Below are 20832 nucleotides of genomic sequence, written 5' to 3' on the forward strand. Positions count from 1 at the left end.
GCTCACATATGCTCCCCGCACGCTGGCTGAATACACTACACCTTGGTACTCAGTTGGCAGATCAGTGGGGACTGGCTGGTCCCGGATGGCAACATGTCTGGCAGTTGGCTAGGACTGCCAGCTGTGGCACCTCAGTTCTCCTACCGTGTGTCCCCAAAAATAAGACCCAACTGGACAATCGGCTCTAATGTGTCTTTTGGAGCAAAAATTAATATAAGACCCAGTCTTATTTTACTATAAGACCCAGTCTTATTTTACTATAAGACTGCGTATAATATAATATAATATAATATAATATAATATAATATAATATAATGTAGTACCGGGTCTTATATTAATTTTTGCTCCAAAAGATGCCTTAGAGATGATTGTCCGGCCTGGTCTTATTTTCGGGGAACCATGGGACACGTGGCCTCTCCAGGTGGCTAGCTCAGGCTTCTTCTCACAGCGTCTTGATTCCGACAGGAAAAAGGTAGAAGCTGCAAAGCCTCCTGAGGCCTTGGATTTGAAGTCACCCCACATCACTGCCACTGCATTCCATCGGTCATAGTTAATCACAAGGTCAGCCCGGATTTAAGGGGGTGGAAAAACAGACACTCACTCTTGATTCTAGAAGCGGCAACGTCACACTGCAAAGGAAGTGAGTGCATACATGGATGGCGGAGTTGGTAGTCATGTGTTGTAATTTATCACAGAGCATCACGAAATATGTGTTATACAAAGGGACATCGGATCTGCTAGGATTGAGAGCCACTGCTGTCCACAGTATTTTCTCCATTTCAGCCTGTCCCACGGGACACACATCCTTTCCCCACTCCTCGTGGTCTGCTCTCCAGCCTGCTAAGAAACAGGACTGTTTGTCTGTAACAGTTAGTTTTCTTTCTCCAGTGTTCTTCTTAAACTGCCAGAAAGAAGCAGTGAAATGGAAATACTGTAATTACTTTTTCTTGCTTTGTTTTTCTAGAAACAGATGAACCAGAACACTGATAGCCTGTAGTGAATTTTCATGTAAGGAGTCTTCGTTGTCAGATGGCTGGAAAATTAGTTAGATAACTGACAGATTCATTAGATAAATGACACTTCTGCTGCACTGGGTGCTACACAGACTTGAACCTGACATTCAAACAGTGCACCCCCCCCGCTCCCCGCCCCACATCCTTCCTCCTGCATGAGAGACAAGAAGAGACAGGCATCCAGGACACCAAAGAGCCCGGCCAGTGAACACAACGCATGACCCAGGTGACAGGATCAGCCAATGTGGCCAGGGAAAATTCTGGACAGTCCGTGCTGTGCTCTGAACAGCTGTAGGACTTTGAACTTCTCCAAAAGGACAAACCGTCCAGACCCTGATTTTCCTAGCCTGGCCTTGCTTTACTGACACTCTTTCCTCATGACCATGGGTTACAGTACACACAGCAAGAGTGGGTACAAATCACAAGGAAAACCAGCAGACATTAATGCTCAGCGGGCACAGAGTCTCCCAGTGTTAATTGCACCAGGGGTGGCGGGGGTGGGGTGGGAGGGTGGACCAGGATCACTGAGAGTCAAGGTGTTTTCTTTTCATTCAGGAGAGATCCTCTCCAGCCACTGTAATGTCAACAGTCACTTCTGTTCACATTCCCCTTTCAGTAGAAACCGCTCCTGGAATGCCACTGCCTCCCCCATAGGTCCTAGGGAGGCAGAATGGCTTCAAACGCAGGGAGTCTGCAAAACATTTGACAAAGGCCACTTCATGACCCATAGTAACCTTGATGTTCCTGACAACTCCTGCTGGCCAAGGTGCCAACCAACCAGAGGCCTGGAGACAGCCCTTCTCGACACCACCGGGATGGACTGAGAGCCATCCCATTTTGGCTGAACTAAGGCACAACTTATTCCAAGAAATAAGTCTGAAACCCTATCAGGCAACAGACAACAAATTTGCTTTCTTGCCAGATTCCACATAAAAGGGGACATTTGTGTGGCGCTTATGTCACATATGGACTATTAAAAGCTGAAATGGTGGCAGCATATAATTATTTTAAAAGAAGTAGGGAGTCTGTGCCCCAAAATCATTGGATCTCCTATTGGAATTAATGTAGGGAACAATTAGCCTTCATTTCATCCTCCGAGAGCATTGGGACCTTCTTATGTGATCTGAGCTCCATGCAGGGGACACTGATGACGACCTTCCCAGGTCCGTTTACCAGGCCAGCCTACTTGTCTCCCAGCTGCCTCTTTCAGAGGGTCTCCACCCTCCACCACAGGAGGCACACACTTGAGAAGGAATGCAGCCCCCTCCCCCAGAGGTGATCCAAAGACTGGCCAGAGCCCTCCCTCCCCTCTGCCTCACGGTGAGACCAACTCCAGGTGCAGTTCCTGCTCACCTGAGGCAGGTGCTGCCCCAGGTGTTAACAGAATCCCGCAGCCGGCCCTCATGCTGGTAGCTGTTCATATACACAGTCAGCGTGTTTCCTCCTCCACTCAGACATGACCTTAAGGATGGCAGCCCGCTAACACCCATGTTTGCTGAATGGTCCCTGCAGCAGGAACGTTCCAGTTTTTGACAGTGACCCAAAATAAAAAAGAAATACATTATACATCACAATCTAGTACACACATGCAGGGGTGTATGTGTGTACACATCTGAGACATATACATCATGACATAATATTTACCTTTACTACTGTTTGCTATTTCATTGTTTAAATGTAGGTCACGACTAATTTCACTAACCCACTAATGTGTGTGACACACAGTTTGAAAACACTGCCCTGCACCCCCTCGCCGAGTGCCTCATCCATAAGAAATACTCAGTAAATATTTGAGGAATGATTAAGCAATTGGCTGGTTATGAGAGTATACAAGGAACAGTCGGGAAGGATCTTGATCCTTGGCTATGGGTCTTTAGATCTTTCCAATTTGTTAGACTTAGTGGCAAATTACATGATTTACCTTCTGAAGTGGTGAAGTCCTTGCTACTGGGCCATAGCAAGGAGAACCGACACAAAGGCACCATGTTGGTGTGTTTCCCCACACCCTTGGTCTCCCAAACAAATCCTGTAATTTTAGAGATATTGAAATGGTTGCCAACTTCAGGAGACCCAGCAATGACTGGAGATCAGCTCAAAGTATTACCCCCAGAAAACAACTGCCAGGAAAAACTCTAAGGGGAAAAAATGGGAATCGTGAATGAAAGCAGAAAATGAAAAAATAAAAATTAAAAACAGCAAAGAAGGTTGTGAGAGCATTTGGTATTATTTTACAATAGGATTTTGAAGTGCTTGAGCTGTGCTCTGCGAAGCACTCCTTTCTTCTGTGGGTTCCTGAAGAAGACACATGCGTGAGGAAAACGGGGGAAAGCGGGTCTTTGATAACCAGCAGGCCAATGCACGATTCTCCCCAATGCAAGAGCTCTGATCATGGTGGTAGTGGGAGACTCAGGGTCCTATCAGATGTAAAGCAATGAGGTTGACATGCTTTGGTCCAACCATGAGCTGGCTTTTCAAAGCCACAAAACAAATAACTAAATAAGAGCACAGAAGGGCAGCATGGAGAACTGCGCCCTGGGCTCCAATAACGTGCCCTTCCCCACATGAATGGTGTGGGACACACAGCAGCCCTGGCCTTTCATCCTGCTCACCCTGACTGACCCTCCCACTGGCACCCAAACTGTACCAACATCCTATGCCCTGGCCCGTGGACCACTCTCACTCCTGGGCATCTCCGTGTCTGCCTGCTCACAGCCCCATTCCGCACACAGGCTTGATTTCATATATTACCAACTAACGGTCCCAAAACAAAACAACCTGGACTGTGACCTATTTGTAGCTGCCATTTACTGCAAAGAGAGCTGTGAACTTGAATTGGAAAAATATGCTGCATCTTTATTTTCAGTGCTCCCTAACAGACATGTATAATACAACATCCCCTTCCATTACCGGCTTAGGCAGCAAATCTCAGTATAGTGCATTTCCTGGGACTTTGTACTCCATAGAAATCACAGACATTTTCTCATCACACGGAAGTTGTGGCAGGTATCTCAAAATATCACTTACACCCATTGCTACTTCGAAATTATGGCTGTCCAAGGAACATAGTTACCACTAGGTCTTACGTAAATTATTAATAAAGAAGTACACATATTACTATATCACGAGTTTAGCTTTTAATACATTGTAATTGTATGTCAATAGAATGAGTTCCTTTGTAAGCTTTTGTATTTTCATGTATCCATTTAAAAACAGTCTGAGAAAGATCTGTAGGCTTCACCAGACTGCCAAGTGTGGACCACCAAACAGGTCCCTAGCACACAGGGACACCTTTGCCACACAGAGTGCAACACTTACTTCTCATTTTCAACCTATAGTCTCAAATCACAAAAATAATTGAAGCCTATTTTAACAAGTGAAACATCCAAGAAAAGATTACTAAAAGGCAGGCAGAATCACCTCCTCTATGCCCCGGCTTCTACCCCCGAAGAAACCCCCCCCCCCTTGCTTCTATAAATACACAAGAGGGTTGATTTATTGCTTGCTTATACCAAAATAGAATCATTCTACACACATTATTCCGTAATTTATATTTGTCACTTGGCAATTGACACTGTAACACAGGCATTCCGACAAGTCTGGGACTATGTATTTTTCTAGTTTCTTTATGCACATTTATATATTGTATGTGAATGAAATTATATCATGCACACCATGGTTTCTTGGTGCAGCCTTTTTCTTCCTGTCTGCTTTCTCACATCTCTAACTCTCATTAGTTATCTATTGCTACATAACAAAGTAACTCAGAACTTAGTGGCTTAAAACAACAGAAAACATTTATTGTCTTAGAACTCCTGGAGGTCAGGAATTTGGGGCTTAGCTGGCTGGATGGTTCTGGGTGGAAGGTCTCTCATAAGGTTGCAGTCAAGAGGTTGGGTGGGGCTGCCGTCATCTTAAGATGTGATGGGGGCTGGAAGCTCTGGTTCCAAAATGGCGCTTCACACGGCTAGCAAGGCGGTGCCGGCTGCTGGCAGGTCTGTGTTCCTCACCTCATGGACCTTTCTGTAGGGTTGCTTGAGTGTCCTCATAACATGGCAGGGGGCATCTCACAGAGCAAACACCAAGAGAAAGCACGATAGAAGCTGCAATGTCTTTTCTGGGCTGGCCTCAAAAGTCACACATCTTCAGTTTGTCACCTTCTCCTGGCTGCCCAGGTCAGAACTGTTCACTGTGGGCAGGGACTGCACAAAGGCATGAACCCCAGGAGGTGAGGCTCACTGGAGGCCTTTCTACAAGATGGTTACCACAGCCCTCCACCACGTCCTCCTGCAAGGCTGACCTCTCCCAGAGAATCCACGTTAACAACGCATACGTAAACGTCTATATTTTCTTTCGTGCTTTTATCAACATTTGCAAGTAGATACATACAAGTACCTACAGAGATTACAGGTGTCTTCTGAGATGGGTATTATTAAATTTTTTCATATCTTTAAATGTTTAATATAAATCTTTATAAAATTTAATTAAATTTTAAAATAAATATTTTAAAATATTTAAAAATAAAGAAACCGGAACTCTGGCCCAAGACCATGTGACTACAAAGTAGAGCTTCTGGTATTTGGAGCAGAGACTCCAAGGCCCACACTGCCCACCTCGCTGAGCCATGGTCATTGCACTGACTCACCAGCTTCCCTCTTAGTGACAACCCTAAGTCTCCTTACAGAGGCCTGTCACTCATTCTGATTGTTCATGGAGGTGAAGATCAGGAGTGTGCAGTCTGTCCGGAAGGCTGGATACATACATCACATCAGACTGTACGATACCCCAGGTGTGATTAAAGTGCAATGGAGTGGGCAGGGAGGACAGAGGGGGTAGTTGGCAGAATAACTGCTGGGTGGCCTTTCCACTGTGGGTGAAGTGCACAGTGTTTCCCACAAGATGTGGGCTCACCGGATGAGAAGGTGCCGGGTTAAAGGCAATCGCATCCTCTTAACACTTTACTAAAGCGCCTGTGACTCTCCAGAGGAGGGGAAATAACAGGGAAGATTTCTGAAACTGAGCTGGCCATGGAATCTCACTCCCCTCCTCCCCAAGAAATATCTTCTATCCCCCCGGAACATGGTATGGGAGTTGCTCAAACAGGGTAATCTAACTTTTGTTCTAACCTCGGCAATTTAAAACATGCAACTACAATGGCTGTATCTTTTGTTTTCTTCTCCTTAAGTCAGTAATGAGATGCCAGACGTTTGTCTTGCCAGAAATCTTTGTTTACATTAAAAAAGAAAAAACTAGTACAACCATCAACAAAGATTTCACTTTTTTTTCTTTTGTACTAATACACTTCGACTCGGCTTTTACCTTGCTGGAGGAAGAACTTAATTACTTACAGGTTTTTCTAGAACAGTCCTCAGTTCAACCCTACCACAGTTTACATTGCAGCCCACATTACAGAATTCCACTGGCATTTGGTTCCTCGGGGTCCTTTAGAGTGGTAATGCGGTGTTTTCAACCATCCACACAGAAGACTTGAGGAAATACCAGCCTCTTGGGAATGCATAGCTCCAGCCGGCCCCTCTACCCTGAAAACTGTAGAACGGATTTCACCCTCTCCCCACCCGGAAACATGTCAGCAGTTACGATGTCCCATTAACCCCTCAGCCAAACTATGTGTACGCTCACTTGGAAATCAGTGGCCACAGGGCGAACACTCGCAAGTCAGTTCCTGCGGCAAACGGTAGCCTCGGGAAGAGGCCTGGGGAAGGTAAAGGAACCTGGAAAAGACTGCAGTTCTCACTCCCAGAAGCAAACTTCAGGAAACAGAACATTTCTTCCCCAAAGTGCTTTTAAAATGATCAGCCAACAAATTCCAGGTTGTTCACAAGTCTGTAAATGATCGCGCAGAGTGGAGCAAAGACAGACTTCTCGGGGTAACCTTTGCACACGCACAAATAACCGGCACCTGAAGCCAGCCGCCCACTTAAGAGGCCGGCTCTGCAACGGCGCATGCGCACTTGAAATTACAGGGATCCCAAGGGTGATGCTTTTGATGGAGACGATCTGCTTGAACGTGGTGACATCCTGGCCCTCCCTCCACTTGCTCCCTTCCTCCCAACAGAAAATCAGGATGGTCTGAGTCGGGCTGACTCTCCACTCCCCAACCAAAGCCCCATTGAGGCCAGACCATCGCCTCAAAATGGATGATGACCACCCCTCCCCTGCCTGATGGGCGTTTCTAAAGAATACCAGAACTGGCGGAGCCGCCCCCACAGTAAAAAAAAAAAAAAAAAATACTTTTATGGATGACTAACCAGCAATAATGCTGCAAATGACCCGTCTGAAAAATCTTCAGTGCCTTGAGATCTAAATTACTCTAATTTTTCTCCCCTAAAATTAGGTATAATATTATAATTTCAAGTAATGCAAGAGCAATTTCTCCCTTCAGTGGATACCAAGCTCAAGATGTTACAGGAAAAAGAAATAGCTTTTACCGCTGATATGAGAAATTTAAAAGAGAGACAAGTGTGAGCAAACAAAAGCTGTCACATCAAATACTGTGGGGGAAAAATCTAGAAAAAATGCCAGAAATGCTCAAGTCTAAATAAAGTCATTTATTTGTTATTTTAACCCCTTCGCTGTCAGACTCGCTGGCAGAGGCTAGTTAGTTCTCCCTGTAGGTGGGATTACTGAAGACAGCACACTTTTGCTCGTGATAATGGTTGTGTTGTCACGTGTCTTAGTTCTCTGGTGTCTTAAAGGGTTTCCAAACACAAACAAAGCTGTTAATATTCCTCTGCTCCTAACTCCTCGTTTCTTCAGAGAATTCACTCTTGTCCAATTTCTACCACCTTCAGCAGAGACACTAGACCACGCGCTCCCCCAGGGCAGCGGCCACACACCATTCATGCATTTCTGGGAGATGGTAGGTATTACGCAGAATGTGGTGGAGATAGTTTCTTGAGGTTAGTGTCCTAGGCAGCTAGCATGCAACTCAAACATAAGACTCCTTCTGTAGGGGGTCTCTATGAAGGCCACCTGGAAAAGCGGAGAAAACACAAGCTGGATAGATCTGGGTTCATCGTTTGCTCCTCCTTAGTCAAGTTCATCAGCCTGTTTCATGTGTCAAGATCATGTGCTTTGTAAGACTGAGTAGGATACGTTGGTGAGAGAACACTGCTGATGGAGGTCTACAGAAACAGGGGGAAGTGTTTCCAATTAAAATGTATTGATTGGGCACTCGCTTTGCGCACTCCAGGGGACCCTGAGAGGAGTCAGTCACAGCCTCTGTCCTCAAGAATCTACCCCCTCCACCTCTGCCTAACCAGTAAGGCTTCTCCCTCCAGAAAATTGCTTCGGCGATGGACCTCCCAAAGGAGAGAATTCCACAGAATCAGCTCCCACTGGGACGACGACGACGACAACTCCGAACTCCGACCTTTCTCCCAAGTCCCCATCCTAAAGGTCCCCTCGCTTCTCCCCAGTACGAGTCCCATCACAGTGAGCTGCCATGCACCTGTGGCTCCAAGAGAAGAGCCTGGGAGGCGTCCTGGGTCCTCCCTCCTTCCCCATTGCCAGTCCCAAACCCTCGGCATGGCACATACAGCCCCCCCTTCTCCGCCATCACAAAGCTCCTCCCACCTCTGCGGCCCTGCACCCAAGCCCCCCAGCCTCAAACGTGCTTCTCCTCTCTGCTCAGCCACTTCCTCTAGCCCTCAGGTCACACCCACTCCACATTCCAGGGCTCACCCCTCTCATGCTTGGGGCGCCCACCCTACCTGTATTTCCTTTCCTCAACTCCTCGGCTCCGTGCATTGTACTCGTCCAGGTTTACGCACCTGCCCGCTCTGCTAGTGATAAAGCAGAAGGGCAGGAACCAGGCTGCTCTGCTCAGGAAGGGCAGGTCTTTAAAACGGGACTGAGTGAGTGATGCCTAACTAGCCACCAGAGGAACTCCCTGGGGTTTTTAACAGGTGATCTTAGTTTCCAAAGTGAGTCTGGTTAAGTGAGGTGCTGTGATTTTCAGTTCTTCACAAACAAGATGAACATGCAGGGCCTCCATCTGGAATTACAGCCTCCGGGGGCTCATTTGACCATCTCTCCATACTCCCACTGCCCATTGCCCTGCACCTGTATTTTAGGACCCTTCCGGTTGTTCCCCACCTCGTGCAGATTTGCCGTGAGTGGCAGACAAGGTGCCTGTGTGGTCCTGGTGCCTTGCGGGGGGGCCTCCAGCTTCTCTAGCCTTGCATGTTCAGCATCGCAGTGACCCCAGGCGCCTTCAAGTTGGTGCCGGAAGGAGCGGCCCCTCGGCAAAAGAGGGACACACAGCCATGTGTTCTCAGCCCAGACATTTTGACGTGGGTTTCTGTGTGGGAGAGTAAAAGATGCACACACTCCCCGCAAGTCTAGAATCTGTGGTGTGTGTTATCTCACAACTTCACATTTGGAAGAGGTATTTTAATTTCTTACGAGTTGTGAATAATTATGTAATTCTGCCACCTTCTTAAAACTGAGAGAATTCAAACTGACTCCTGTAGTCTGGGGCTGACATCCTTACGGGGACTTTGCTTTATTCCTTTGGTTTCTGAGCCAAGTGTATGCCAAACAAATTCTTTAGTCAGTTAAAACAGTTCATCCTGTATAAAAGAGAAAGGGGTAATCTTTCTTCCCTTTCAAAATTAATTCACAAAAATTACTTCTGAAATACAAATGCAGCATTTGTATTTCCTAAAAGGCACGCCTCTATTGAATGCCTTCTGTTCTAGATTCATCCCTGTCAATCATTAAGTCACTTGGTCATCAATATTTTTGAGCGTCTCCTACATCCCAGAATCAGTTCACAGCACAGGAGTTGCAAAGTGAAGACGCAGATGACGTCACGGATCTACTAGTGATCCTACGAAGTCTATACCCTAATATCACCCTCAGCTGATGTGAAAACATTCACACTAGAGGGTGATCACTTCTTTAAATACAAACAAGGGCTTGTCGGTAGTTAGGATGTGCTTATCTTTTTTCCCAGGGCATAAGTTTTTTTTCCTCAGATGTATTTCATATTCCTAGCTGGAAGAATATCAAAAGAATCTTAATATCACCATCTGGAAGTTATGCCATGGACTCCAGTGGGCAGGATTAGAGCTGGGTTTCTCTTCCTGTAAAAGTGCATTTCTTCTGCTTCGAAATGAACACAAACACATTTAGTTCCCTAACGAGACTCAGCCAGAGTCTAAAGGCCACGTTCTCTTCACCTTCTACCCTCCATCCACACCGCTTCTTGGGGTTCTCTAATGCAGAGGGACTGGGGGTGAGGACTGCCTTCAAAGACATTTGATCATCGGTGACTGCACTCAACCAATAAATCCAATGTGTTAAAATACACAAATGTCAGAACGCAGTACACGACTACTCACCAAACAGTCTGTTGGTCCGTCTGGGTCTGGATTGTGTAAGAAGCCCTAGGGAGCCATTCCAGTTTCAGGACATGCAGTCTTCACGCGTTACTATCCTTTACTGGCATCCTCGTCCCCCCTTATCCGAGGATTCACGGTCCACAGTTTCAGATACCCGCGGTCAACCACAGTCTGAAAATATTAAATGGAAAATTCCAGAAATAAGGAATTCATAAGTTTTAAGTCGTTCCCCATTCTGAGTAGTGTGATGAAATCTCGCTCTGTCCTGCTCCATTCCACCCAGGGTGTGAATCATGCCTGTCCAGCTCCCCGCCCGTTAGTCACTTAGTAGCCATCTCATACATCAGCTCGACTGTCACAATATCTCAGTGCTTGTGTTCAAGTCGCCCTTGTTTTACTGAATAATGGCCCCAACGTGCAAAAGCAGTAATGCTGCCAATTCAGGTATGCCAGAGAAGCCGGAAAGTATTTCCTTTAAATGAAAAGGTGAGTGCAGTACAGTAAGGTATTTAGAGAGAGAGAGACCGCCTTCACATAACTTTTATTATAGTATATTGTTACAATTGTTCTCTTTTATTATTGGTTATTGCTGTTAATCTCTCACTGTGCCTAATTTATAAATAAAACTTTATCATAGGTGTGTATGTATAAGAAAAACATACCGTGTTTCCCCGAAAATAAGACCTAGCCGGACCACCAGCTCTAATGCATCTTTTGGAGCAAAATTTAATACAAGACCCAGTATTATATTATATTATACCCAGTATTATATTATATTATATTATATTTATTATATTATATCTGGTCTTATATTAATTTTTATTCCAAAAGACACATTACAGCTGATGGTACAGCTAGGTCTTACTTTCGGGGAAACACAATAGTATATAGAGGGTTCGTTATATACAGGATTCAGTTTCAGGCATCCATTGGGGGTCTTAGACATGTCCCCCACAGACCAGGAGGGACGATTGTATCTCCCAAGTTGATATTTAACTTGTTACTTTTGCAGCTACCAGTATTCTTATGAAACAAGATGATTACTTGAAAACCCTCACTTTTTATACCTCCATTATATCACTTTCACATTTATAAGTCTTTTCGTGTCCACCAGCCTGTGAGTCCCGGAAAGAAGACTCCCCCAGCACCTTACCCATGAGACAAGCTCATAAACAGAATGATGTTTTAAATTAAAATCCTATTACAACTCTGCCCTAGTAACTATCAGTTAACAGTTTGCATTGTATGTGGAGCCCGCGTTTATGATATAATATTAGATCTCCTCTAAATTTTCATGGACAAATTCAATTTGGAAACGTCTTCTGAGTATCAGCCAGCGATTCTGTCCAAGCTGCATGAACATTTCTAACTTCTACTGCTACAACAGGCTGCCTGTTACAGAAGCATATTTCAAGCAGAAGTTCACGACATTTGCCATTGTGAAATCTGCCCACTTGTTCTAACTTACACCCATTCCATTTATTGCTACATGGTTTGTAATATAATAAGCTGTCACTGCACAGGAAGACTCCCCAGACGCCTCTGCTACCCAGCAGCAGTGTCGTACGGCCACGGAGCAAGCAGGCTGTGAAGTGTGACATCTGGGTGAAGCCCAGCCAGACCCGGGGTGGGCCAGGCAGCCTCCCTGCGCCCCATTGTCCTCATCACGAGATGGAGATAAGAGTGCCCCTCTGGCCAGACTGACAGTGGGAACAGACGAGGTCACCCGCGGCCAAGCCCTCGGAACAGGATGGGGCACAGCCAGCAAGTAATTACCGTTAGGTCTTCTTAAAGCCCCGTTAGCTACAAGACACAGTAACCGAAGCCGTTTACAGAATCGCGGAAGCATTTAGTGTGAGGTTCTCTTTGGGGGACAAAGATATCGGCAGTTTAACATATTTTATAGTAACGTATTACACAATCCCTACTCAGAACTCCCACCAAAAATGGTGTCTTTCCCATTCAGACTGTCTACACACACAAACCAGTTTTTAAGTGTTACCCAGATGAAATTCACAGATGATAATTAACAGTGTTTTATACAAATTGGTTTATGTTTGTGCATTGGATCCTGAATAGTTTTTACCACCTTACCTGAAGTACAAGGTCTGACAATTAAGTTCACGAACTTGTTGCAACGATGTTGTTAAACTTTTTTTATATCAGAGGGATTATTCCTTATGAACTTGTACAACTGGACAGTTAACCAAGTTTACTAGTTGAAACTGCTGAAAAGGCTGCGTGAAAAAGTTAGACGACCTGAACTTTTCGCCAACAATTCATGGCTCTTGCATCATGATAATGCACCAGCTCACACGGCACTGTCTGTGAGGGAGTTTTTAGCCAGTAAACAAATAACTGTATTGGAACACCCTCCCTGCTCACCTGATCTGGCCCCCAATGACTTCTTTCTTTACCCAGAGATAAAGGAAATACTGAAAGGAAGACATTTTGATGACATTCAGGACATCAAGGGTAATATGATGACAGCTCTGATCGCCATTCCAGAAAAAGTTCCAAAATTGCTTTGAAGGGTGGACTAGGCGATGGCGTCAGTGCATAGCTTCCCAAGGGGAGTACTTTGAAGGTGACCGTAGTGATATTCAGCAATGGGGTATGTGGCACTTTTTCCAGGGTGAGTTCGCAAACTTCATTGTCAGACCTCGTATGTCACCAGAAAGGTGTCAGTGGACAGACTGAAACCTAATTTTATAGCTTGGAAGGAAATTAATAGTATATTGTATTCACCTTCTAAAATATTAGCTATGTCGATATTTTAATGCTGGGCCTAGTCCGGAGTCGAAGAAGACGTGCCTCAACATTTACAATCTGATCAAGCTCACTTATCTGGAATGAACCGGGTAGGGAATCATCTGCATTTTATTGCTTTCGATTTCTCAGGCCTCTACTTAATCTGAAATGTTGGAAGGGTCTTTACGTGGGGATGCAACTCATGGTGTAACTGACTTTCTCTCTAACACAACAATAACTACAAGTTGGGAAAAGCTCTTTGTGAAAATAGCATTCTCGGCAAAACAGATCTGTGGAAGTCAGGACTGGACAAGACAGTCGGCTCACGTTACCACTAACTTATACCAGACATTCTATTGTTTTTTTCTGCCTCCAGCATGTACAAAAGTAAACTGTTTCAAAAAGCAATTCCCTCTTTTTCATCTGTGGTGTTATTACACTGAGAGGCTTCTATCCCCTACCCTGCTTATAACCAAGGGCTGGTTTGCAGCTTACCCAGGTGACATTAGCTAATCTCCACACAACAGAGGAATGTGAGGCTCTGGAAGGTTCCAAGGCTTGCCCAAGGCTGAGCCAGATCTGTCTGAGGCCATCTCTCGTCCGCATCCCTTTCTTTCCACCTTGCTCATGCCTCCCTCTGCAAGGGACCAGCCTAGCACCAGAACACCACCTGCAGGGTGCACCTGGGGAAGTGGCCAGCTCCTGGACCTCGCTGCCCCTCTCCACCAGGAGGAAGAGAAGGGAAGCCTGCCTCCCACATCACCCATGCTGCTAGAGGGGAACAGCCTCTGAGGTCCCCATTGCCCAAGCCAGTCCTCCACCACACCCTGCACTTCTGCAGCTGCTAGAGAGGCACACGCGCGTGTACAAACACACACACACACACACACACAGGCTTTAGATTCTGACGGGAGTGTTTATGGTTGTTTCCAAGCAAAAGCTGGCTGTCAGAACCCTCCTCGGCTCCAGAGCAGTTATGGGGCTGATACCGGCCCTGCCGCAGTTATTTCCCAGCTGGGAAAATGTATAAAATGGCCAGACACGTTTAATGTGTCTATATACGTACACAAACAGACACTAATAACCTAATAACTTCCACGGCCAACAAATCTTTCAATCTCTTTAGGACTCAGATATTGAGAATATACATAATCATATTCACAGATGACAGGCTAAGACTCTTCACATGCCACTTGAAAATATATTTGCATCACTCATAAGAAAATCGGCCACCCTAATTTTCCTCATTTTGTTCTCACATGATCCTGTTCCTCCTTACCAACTGATCACACCATCAGGCACCTTACCAAGCGTCAGGCCCGTGTGGAGCGCTTTACCTGAGTTTGCAGCATACTCCTTATAAAGGCTATCCGATGAAGACACCGCGGCCGACAGCTTTTGCAGATGAGGACACGGAGGTGTAGAGATGCCGAGTCACCAAGCGGAAGGCCCGGAGTTGGACCTGCACTTCCAGAGCACCTCCCAACTGCTAAGCTATTTTGTATTCTCACTGGGCCTCTTCCTCCTTAAAAGTTCCGACAGCTTTGCAGCCTATTAGTTCACGCACCTAGTCCACACTGCCGGAGAGAAGAACCGAGTTGATGTTGTCACATAAGGAAGGTGCTTTCCCCCATCCATCCTGATCTGTTGAAAACTACATGAAAACAAAATATACAAATTATAAATTAGTAATCAACAGACATAATACAGTTCACTTAAAAATGATTTCAAACAATAGAGTCACTACTTTCCATCCTTTGTAGAGCCAATAATCATTTGATTGAGGTTCATTATTGGTCCACACAAGTGTTGGATTCTGGGAGGAAGAATAAAAAGTACGGGGCCCTTCTCATCCACAGAAATCAAAGTTGGGTTGTAGAGATAAGCTGCATATTCTAGAAAGTTCTGCGTTTCATGAAGATAGACCAATTCAGCACTAGAAACTCACTTATCAAAAAATGAAGGAAGGAATAGAGTGTCGCTTAGGGAGGAAAAAAACACTTGAGTTTTTCATACCCTAACGGTGGTCCCTTTTCTTGTGGCCAAAGAAAAGGCTATAGTTACATGTGACATATAGCCATTCCCGTTTGCTCCTAAAAATACACAGAAATTTGACTGAGCCAAATAGCAGATGCAACTTTGCATGAAGCTAGTAATATTGGTTATTATTACTAGCTTTACTCTTCATAACATGCTAGAAACTCCTTTGTCTTTTCAAAATAAATGTATGGATTACATTACACAGCTTTAACTTAAAACTCGTTGGGTAGACATTGCTCCTTTTCTTCTTGGGGGGGGGGGGGCGTGTAAATGTGGGAATCATTTTAAAATCACAGTCTGATTCCTCAGCCATCACAGTGCTAACTTGGGTGTTTGTTGTTCAGGGTGGTGAGCCTACTCTGAATACTGATTTGACGTGCAGTTCACCATGTGCACTTAAATTGTCCTTCCCACAACTTTATCTGAGAAGCATGACAGTGGTGACAATCACAGGACTAGTTTTATTGGGTAAAACTATTCTAGCTGCAATTTACTCTGACAGGCTGCACAATTTTTAAGTGCAATTAAATCCTAAGAGTTTTCCCGGGGGGAGGGAGGGATTCTATCACATTTAAAAAAATATTTTTGTAAGAGAAGATAGAAAAACAGTTGAATCGAACAACTAATTACTAACCAGTTGCTCTTTTTAGACAAAAGAAAGACACGCAAGAAGGGTTTGGCTGAGCCCAGAAATCAGTTTCATTGTATAGACAGGCACTTTCTCGGCCTGAGTCAGAGAGCTTTCCCCTCTGGTCAGGCATTCTGACCAGCCGCTTCTGCCACGGCTGGCACCCATTTCTTCAGGGTGAAGGGAGCAATGCAGGACCTGCGGACAACAACCCTGAGAAATTGCCATCACCTGACCCCCCTCAGCAAAAGCAGATCAGCTGGCTCCTTCCTTGAGCTGCTGTCTGCACATTCACTCCTCCCTCAGAATCCAGAAATGGATCGAGACCCCAGCCAGGACAGCAGGCCAGCAACAGGTGGTCTCCCCTCAGCAGTCCAGGGAAGGCCTTCATCACTAACTGCTCTAACTGCTGCCTTTTGTAAAATGTGAGCTGCCTTTCCAATCTGCAGCGAGGGTCAGTATTGTCCCAGAAAAGGACCTGTATCCCTACCCCTTCTTGGCTTCCACACTTGACATCTTTATTCAATAAGAAGCTAATCTGACATCCAAACAGCTATCCAGGCTACATTGGGGAAATCAGGTTTTTCTTTAAGAGATGTCAAATTACACCTAATGTTGTGGAACATTTTATATGAGATATGCACTTGATATAGTAGAAATCGTCGACAGTACACCTTCAACCTGAATAATTCTTGTCATTTAGGAGCATGTGACTCAACAACTACAGACAATCCCGGAGAAGCCAACCACCTGGCCGTGCCCCTCACCACCACCCCAATTTGGGCTTCCTGTCCCCCAGAGACATTCAGCTGGTTGGTGGACTTCCCTCCTCCTGGAATACCCCGTGCACACCATGGACCACCCCCGTGTGTGTGCCCCCGCAAGATGACAGCACTCTAATGAGTTTGTCTGTTCTTCCCTCCCAGGCCCTGAACTCTTGAAAGCAGGCCACTCCTGGCATACTCCCCAGGACCTCACAGGCTCTCGGCAGGTGACAGATGTTTGCTAAACATCCTGGAGATGTTTGCTAAAGGTTCTTTTCCTTCTGAGCTGTCAAAACAGCAGGCATTAAAAAGCCCCCCCCCGCGTCACATGCTGCCTTTGTTCCCTTGTAGGTTGTAAGCCCCATGTGGGCAGGAACCGCATCTGTCAGCCCGTACGTTGCTCCCAGTGCCTAGACCAGGGCTCTGGACCTGTTAGACACACAATAAATTCAACTGAATACGTGAACTAAAAATAATACTGATACAGAGATCCTGAGCATAAGCCAAAAAGTTCTATGAATCAAAACCTTCAAACATCCCTATATAGAGAACATTGGAAAAATTGTTTCTCCTCAATTGAAAAAGTGCTTTCTCCTAGGAGCTGCCTGCTGCTTCCTCTCCCACCCCCTCCCAGCCCAGCCCTTGCAAACACAGGGACAGCAGCCTTCAAGCCCTCTTCCCCCGTTGTTAGTGTCAGCTGCCATCGCCGTGAAACCAGTCCTTCTGGCATGCACTTACTGAACCCCAACTCACTTTCAAGACCCCCTAAAAAATGTGCATTACTGAAACAATAAATACTTTGAGCACTAGATGGATTCCTCAAGGTCAAATGCAAAGCTGAATCTTGGCAGCGTGACCCTCGTTCCCCATGCGTTCCACTTCCATCTCAGAGTGCATTCCTATAGGTCAAATACATGTGTCCTGTACAATCTGAAATCTCACGAAGAATTCGGCTGTGTGAGAGCACACACAGCCATGTGCATTTCATTTGCTCATATGGGCCTTATAAAAAAATCTCCATCAAATTCACAAACAACTCGTGACCTCTCTTATAAAATAAAAAAAAGTACTAATTAAAATATACAGAGGGGTAGTAGATGGGGGGAGGGGGGTTATCACTTTGTGAGGGATATAGATGATAAATCCCTAACTATTACATTGTTTTGTACACCTGAAACTAATAAAAGAAAAACCATACATCACATTGCCGTTTAAGTCGGCATGCTCACTGTTTCTGCGCAAAATGTTTCTGTTTCTTGAAACAGCTGCTGTTTATTAGAACTTAATAGAGGTCACACAGACTCACTGAGTCAAAATTGGATGGGATGGTAGATGTTATGTAACCCAACCCTCTATCTCTGCAGGAACCCCACGTGCAAGTGGCTAACTTTCATCATTTTCAGGACCTCTAGTATCTTAGGTCCATTAGTCATGTGCAGTCTATTCTGTTTCGAAAGGTCAGAGGCACATGAAGGCACTTGCAGGTTTTTCAAGCATGGGAGACTTTCCTGGTGGGGGAGGGGTGAGACCTGGACATCAGCGGTCAACTGCTGTCCTTGGCACCGGGTCCAGCCAGCAGGATGCCTCCTTACCTAGAGTAGGACATGTGTAAATTAGCCTCAGAAATGTTACTAGAGTGCGCTTTTAACCTGCTAAAGCGTGGTCTTTAGTCCATAACTTTCTGTGAATTATCTGAAAATACAGAATCATTCTTTAAACAAGTAACACTTAAAATACCTGTCCTACAATTAAAACTGACCAATGGGAAAAGATCTTGAAGGCTCCCGGAACCAGGGCCTTTTTTTCTTTTTTTAAAGGAAAAAAGAAGAAGTCCTATAATCCAAGTCCACAATCCCTTACATACAAGTCTAAAACTCCAAAAATCTCTGAAAACCAAAAGTTGTTTATAAACTTAGCACACTTCCCCAAAGTGAGGCTATTTATAGTCTCCATTCATCCCCCTTAAAGTTAATATTCGTATGTTCACTGTGAAAATATTCCTGCTTTTGATAAAGCCATGCCCCCAGGCTACAGAATTCCGAAACATGCATTCTCTACACTGGATTCCCTTTCTAAAATCTGAAAACAAAAATTCTAAATTCTGAAAAGCATCCAGTCCCAAAGGTTTTATGGTCCGGTGTCCTCAACGTCTGACGTCAGAAGGGATCTGGCATCTAATTAGGATAAAGAAACACCTAAACTATCGAGAATAAGAAGGGTGACATTGAGGATTAAAACTGAAAACCTGGCCTTGACCCCAAATTGCATTTAACACACAACCAAACACAGCACCTGTTCACTGATGGTTGGCCCAAACCCAAATATGACGTTTGTGTTGAACCATAAATCTGATGTGGGTATTTTTGTTTTGCTTTGTTTCCCACTTTTTGCTCCCCAGAAGGACACTGGGTGAACCAATTGAAACTGAACCTGAAGCTACATGGTATTAAACTATTGAACTGGAACAAAATCCGAACATCAAAATAGTCTCCAAAAATAATGTGAACACAATCAGGGTTGCATCCAGTCTAAGTCGCTGGGTTAGAGACGCAATGAGAAGAAAGTCCACGATTTCAGGAGAGGAAAGGCGCAAAACACCCATCCACTTGTTAAAATTTTTCCTCAGGGAGAAAGAAGAATTTTCAAGTTCTCAAAACAGCTGGAAAATAATGCCGGACGTGCGTGGAAAGCCAGCGGTGCTCTATCCAGCTTGCGTTCGGCACGCCTGCTTTCCCTCCTGATTGTCCTACTGTTCCTTGCCAGGTAAGCCTAGGAGCAGATGCTCCAGGGGGAAGTTCAGTCTCCCAGCTGCAGATGAAGACTCTCAGGACAGCCCCTTCAGAACCACGGTAATCTCTCAACGCTAACACTTCTGATCTGGCTAATGTGATTAAGTGCTAAGAAATGCTACCTTGTTCAGAGATGGATTGTTAACACACTTTCACTGGGATCCAAATGCTAAATGTTCCTCTCTCAAATTCCTGCGCATTTTCATTTTCATTTCTTCCTGGACCGCCAGCGATTGCCAATTTCTTTGTTCCCCGAAAAGTTTTTAAAGTGGCACTGTTCCCTTCATTTTTATCTTGCTACTTTAATCACACGCTCTGGACCAGAGTGGAATCTGCCATCCTCTTCAAAGCGAGTCCTGTGGCCAGTTTCTCAGAAGGACCCAGCAGGAGCCCCACTCTCCCAAACCCCAGAAGGTTTGTGTCTTCAGCGCCAGAATGGCACTTTTTCAAAGCCACCCAGGACCTGCGGTGGTACAGGGCCACCTCCAGGGTGAGGGTCCCGTGCTGCATCGTGTGCAGGCCACCTGCCAGCAGCATTATTTGCAACAGCCCTAGTCAGGACATGACAGCATGTTTAGAATGTCGTGCTCTTCTCAGGAACCTGCTCCTTTGCGGGCAGATCAAGAACGTTAGAAGCAGCCTGAACTGTCTGGATTCTGGATTTGCTTTGGTTTCTTTTTCCTCCACTTTCTATTGCAGACTCACTGAGTCATACTCATTTTTTAAAGAATTTAAGATTCCATTTAATTTAAATCATTTTGTGGTATTTGAAAAAGCCCAGTGACAGGTCCTATGAGTTCAACAGAGAAGCACGCGGGCTTCTACTCCTTTGGTGAGCAGGCGCGTTTGTGCCTGTTTCTCTCCTTCCTGCCCAGTGAAATGTGATTCTGATTTATACATCAACATGCAAGTGACTGATGGATGGCCTACTTTCTCGGTGCCTGGTGCTGACAGAGCCCCAGATGTGTGTAAAGTGATACCTGCTCTCAAGGAGCTTCCATCGTTTTCTCCTCAACCAGAAACTTTCCCGAAGTCACACTACACTATGAGAAAGAGCACAGGGCAATGAAATACAGATGGTGGCACCCAGCCCTAGCGACTGCTAAGCGGTGGAGACGGTTTCCCCGAGTCCCAAGTGAGCCAGGTCCATGTGGGTCTGAGTGATGATGAGCTAGATGGAAGCTGGGGCTGAGAGGTGACCTCTGGACAGGTGGAGAAGAAGGTGCAAGGTGTTTGGTGAGGGACGTCTAGAGGCAGGAGAGAGAAAAGCTTGTAAGGAGTCAGTGAGGAAACCAACGCGCCGAGGCAGAGGGTTTTGCAGGCAGGACTGAGGTTGGATCTGGGGTCTTGGTGCCTGCTGTCCTCTCCCACCAGGCCACGATGGACCCTGGCACATCCAAGCAAAGGGACAAGAAAGGACAGAGAATGGCTGAGGGTGCAGTGTGCATGCAGAACAAGAGGTCAGAGGCCAAGGAGCTGACG

At 45.5% G+C, this 20832-nt stretch overlaps 1 long non-coding RNA gene across 4 annotated transcripts in view; it reads right to left on the reverse strand.

Annotated features, from left to right (window-relative positions):
- Positions 1-20832, reverse strand: part of LOC109455627 (uncharacterized) — a 179194-nt gene that overhangs the window by 155648 nt on the left and 2714 nt on the right. For 3 of the 4 annotated variants that reach the window (XR_016020951.1, XR_016020952.1, XR_002138688.3), the window contains exons 2-3: positions 14697-14783; positions 10379-10549 (exon numbers count right to left, since the gene is read on the reverse strand). This is a non-coding gene — a long non-coding RNA (uncharacterized LOC109455627). Of the gene's footprint in view, positions 1-10378; positions 10550-14466; positions 14784-20832 lie in introns of all 4 variants that reach the window. The other variant, XR_012494511.2, reaches the window with a different exon arrangement.

The sequence above is a fragment of the Rhinolophus sinicus genome, chromosome 3, assembly GCF_057876585.1.
Source record: "Rhinolophus sinicus isolate RSI-liver-muscle chromosome 3, RSI-T2T, whole genome shotgun sequence".
NCBI lineage: Eukaryota > Metazoa > Chordata > Mammalia > Chiroptera > Rhinolophidae > Rhinolophus > Rhinolophus sinicus.